The sequence below is a fragment of the Otolemur garnettii genome, unplaced genomic scaffold (genome assembly GCF_000181295.1).
Source record: "Otolemur garnettii isolate 467f Iridium unplaced genomic scaffold, OtoGar3 scaffold00221, whole genome shotgun sequence".
In the NCBI taxonomy this organism is placed as follows: Eukaryota; Metazoa; Chordata; class Mammalia; order Primates; family Galagidae; genus Otolemur; species Otolemur garnettii.
The window spans coordinates 271,979-276,534 of NW_003852616.1; positions in this window are offsets into that span (position 1 = coordinate 271,979).

Genomic DNA, 4,556 nt, shown 5'->3' on the forward strand with positions numbered 1-4,556 from the left:
TGGACCCTGAACCACGTCGGGGCCTGGGCGCCGCTGTTGCTCAGCCTCGGTTAGTCAGCGCGGCGAGCTAAGTAGCTGAGGGGCGTCTCCCCGCCTGCCCCGCTCGCCCGCTCGCCCGCGCCGCGGCTGGCCACGTGACATCCCGCCCCGCGCTCCCCCAACCCCGGGCGGAGGGAGAGACCTGGCGGGGGCCTGCGGACACGCTCCCGGGCCCCACGCCCCCGGGCGGCCTTAGCGCTCGTCCCGCCCCCGGAGCCGCCCGCCGTTACATCATCCCGGTTATGTAAGAGCCGGGGCTTCCGGGGCTGTGCTCCCTGGGGAAGGCGGCGGGTCTCCGAGCTGGCCCGTCCGCTTCCCCCAGCCTCGGAGACGCGGGTGAGGCAGGTCCGGCCCTGTGGCCGCGCTGGACGTCCGCAGAGCCCCTTTGGGGTGGAAGCCGGGCGTCCGTACGTATTTGGGAATAGCCGCGTGCCGCCGACCCATCCTGAGTATGGCCGAGTGCAAAGACCGACCCGCCGCGCACCTCCTAGGACTTGGTGACCTAGAAAATCATGTGGAATAAAAAGATGAGCTTTGTGATGTTAAAAAATTTTCTCCATTCTGTGGGTTTCATCACAAGGGTTACTGTAATAGCCAGCCTCCTGCAATTCCTGCACGTGTTAGCTGATGCGGTGTCCCAGTACATAGTGCCTTCTGCAGGGGCAGTGGGTGCGCCCAGAAACACGGTGGACAGAGGCAGGGCTGGGCTCCTACCTGAGAGGGAAGCCTTTCTCCAAAGTCCACTACTAGTTTTTAACCTCTGGGCAGTGCCAGGGAGGCTCCCTGACTTCCCCCAAATCCTCATGGTCCTCCTCATACTCGAGCCCAAATAAACCCCAGTGTAAGTAAAAAGGGGAATGGTTCCTACATGAACCCAGACCTCAGGCTGGGCATTCTGCCCCCTTTCCAGCCCTGTTATGTAGGACTCACACCCCTGGCCACATCTGACCTCTCCCTAAAGCCACATTAGAGGCGGGTCTTGTTGCTGGCCTCAATCCTAGTGACTGTGAAATTCTGTGCTGGCCTACCCAACTCACCCAGACATAGAGCCGCTGTTACATAAGAGGTGAGGAGGCCAGCTGCTTTAACGGCCTCATTACTTGGGCCATAGGATCATTGCCCGCCTCCACCCCCAGTGGTCCTGTTTTTACTTCAGAATAACTTTTGAAATAAATCTCCCCAGGACAGCTTGCTACTCAGAACAGGACCCTGAGACTGCTCTGCGCCGCCCTTTCTCCTGGCAGAATGATGAAAGGAAGTATAAACAAGTGGCATTTTGCAAAACCACCCTGCCTGGCGTGACTTTCAGCGCCTGTCTGGTTAGGCTGGTGGAATATTTTATATCCCTGGGGTTGCACACTGTGCTTTATGCAGTCCGCTTTGTATCAACAATAGAAAAGGTATCAGTCTGCCCTGACTCTCTCTGACCACCTCAGGAAGCATGCTGTTAGTGCACAGAGAGGGGGCAAGGAATTGTTTTGAAATACAAAGTCTATTGAGGGTATTGGTGTCTCTTGAAGTAAAGGGTAGGTGGACACCCAGCTCTCTAAATTAGCCATTGAACCCTGGCGTGTGGCATAGCCACTAGTCTTAGTTTTTTTTATTTATAAGGTGAGCATGAATACGCTCACCTCATGAGGGGCTGGTGATGATGGGAAGCATTGATTGTTAAGAGCTCAGGAACATAGGAAGTGATCACAAGTGTTCCTTTCCTCCTTATGTTTTCTTCTCACTCCTTTCTCCCCTACGTGCCTTGCAGTTACATTCAGTATCTGGTCTATGAGTGCACGAAGTGTCTGATTTTAGCCTCAAATAAACACATATCCAGGAAGAAGTATCTATGCTATACACACTCCCTTAGGAGGTTTTAAGACAAGCCAACCCTGGTCTCAAAATGAGCTTCCACTTTCCATTGGTTGACAAGTAACACATACACACGTGAGAGGACAGCCTGGAGTTATGGGGGGAGGCTCCAGGATAAATAAGAGTTGGCCAAGCTGGTTCCACTCCAGTTTCTGCCATTGATCCCCTGTGTGACCTGGGCTAACAGTGTATTGAAGGCTTAATACATGCCAAGCATTGTGGATTATAGCACCTAATCCTCACAGTGACCTGCAAGGTTACTCTTGCTATTTCCCCCATTTTATAAATGAGCAAACTGAGATTGAGAGTGGTTAAGTAACTTGGCTGAGGTCACAGTAAATACATGGCAGAGCCAAGATTTGAAGCCAGAGACACCTTCCCCACTGTATTCCGCTATATAGGGCAAGTCACATAGCCTCTTTGGTCATCAATTTTCTCATCTGAGCAAAAAGGGAATGAGACAAGATCATATTTGGGGCCCCTTCCAGTTCTAACTTTTTATAAGTCTAATAAGAAAAGTACATAAATATGGTAAATTCATTAGGCCCAAGACGCTTTTAAGAGCAACGTCAAAATGAGTATAGATTCTCTACTCAGCCTTCCTAATTGCCATGTTGTTACAAATTGAAAAAAGGGGTCGCGACCCACAGGTTGAGAGCCGCTGGCATAGAAGCTTCCTTCATTTCCCACAGGTAGAAAGCCTCTTACATATTTCTTATGGGTCTCTGGTTCCAATTTGCCACTCAGAAAGGCAAACAAAGAAATCATCCTTCAAAGCTTCCTACCAATTGATTTAGATCCCTGAGGCTAATTTTGACCAACATGGAAGAAGAAACAGAAGTTGTAGACTAAGAAATGTCTGGCTTCCTGTACGGCAGATATACACGCTGGGAAGTCTGCATCCTCTCACACACGCTGTCGCACACACACCAGTGTTCACATCATCTTCCACTCACGCTCAGTACCAGTTTCTCTAGCCAAGTTGTCATGGCAACACCAGCTGCCAATGAGATCATGGAAGGCAAGGTCGTAATGGCAATGATGCCTTAATATTTTACCTGGCAAAACCACTTAGTTAATAAGATGAATAACTGTAAATCATAAATCCGTAGGAAGCTAGGAAGGAAGACGCCTTTACTGTACAAGTTTGGACTGCAGTTGGGGGTGGGGAGTAGAAATGAAAGCAGAGAAACAAAAAGGAAGAGAGGCTGACGCAGGGTCGGGAGGTCTCTGCTGCCTACCAGTGTCACTTTTCAGCATCGACCATGCACAGACATAGGGGCTGACCCAGCCTGTGCATGATTAAGAACTGGGCTCTTCCTAATGGCAAGGAGTGGGATGGTCACAGGCTCCCAAACCCAATCACACAAGGCTTAGATTCTAAGGAACTGTATTAAAGAGTTGTGGCATTAGGAAGGTTGAGAACCACTGGCCTAGAAGCAACCGGAGGTGACAGCTTTCTGCTGGTCACACTAGTACAGGAGAGAAGAAACCCAAGGAAGAGGACCTCTATGTGGCTGACAGAATCCCCATGTGGTGATGCCTTTCTGGTAGCTTCCCTGCCTGCCTTGATGCCACCACGTTGTACAGATTCGCTCGCCTTCAGGCTGTCTATTGCCCTTCTGAGCCGCCTTCCTGAAGAATGAAGCCAGTGAGATAAGGGCCTTCTTCCTAGCCAGAACTCCGGCAGAGGGGAGCTGGGGTGTGAGAGACTCCGTTTATACTGAATACCCCGGGTACTGTTTGAGCACAATTCACTTATTCAGTCAACAAATATGCAAAGAGCCTCCTCCCTTCCCTAGCCTTGTCTGCCCTCCAAGGACTGGACATGGTGGCTGTGAGATGGGCCAGAGTGACCAGGGTAGTCAGTCCTCATGTAACCACGTTGATGAAGAAAATGATTTCCTGCCAACCAGCCTGTGTTGGTCCAGACTCTTCTGCAGTCTGTTTCTAGGGCTCTTGTTCTATAGCGAGCTGCTGTGTTCTGAGGGCAAAAGCAGCAGGTTTTCCAGGGGAGGGCAGGGGTGCTGAGCGCATGGTGTTGCCCCAGGATGTTGCTGTAGGCTACCTTCCTCTACCGCCTGGTGCCTGCCACTGGCCCAGGAGAAGGGAACCATCTCGGGTGGGAGAAGGATGCCCACATGGGGTAGCACCCTGACCAGAATCAACTTCAGTCAGAAGACCCACATTCAGTGCTGACGCCTCTTCAGAAAAGACACTTGACCCCTCTGAACCTCAGTGTCCCCCCTACTTAGGAGTGGATACAGTAGTGAGGATGAAGGGAAGGAAAATTTCTCTTAGTCAACAATTATTTATATCCTACGCACTGTGTGTGCTGGCCTCATCTCCTCACACATGAGGGAATCCAGACACAGAGAACTTAAAGTGGTGTGTCCACAGCCACACGGGGCTTCCACCTGACAGTCTGGGCCCAGAGGCGCACACTGACCCGCCCTCTGTACGGGTGGGGGTGTGTCCCGCAGAGGGTTCTCCTCAGCTGCTTCTCTTAGCAACTTCTGGAGGTTGGGAACTCCACTACCACCCCTCCCTTTTTGGGTGGGGTGATTTGTTTCTGGGCGTGACTGGGTGGCTTGTGACTCTTCAGTTCCCTCTGCCAGCGTTCCTCCCATCTGCAGGCCCCAGCCAGAAGCACC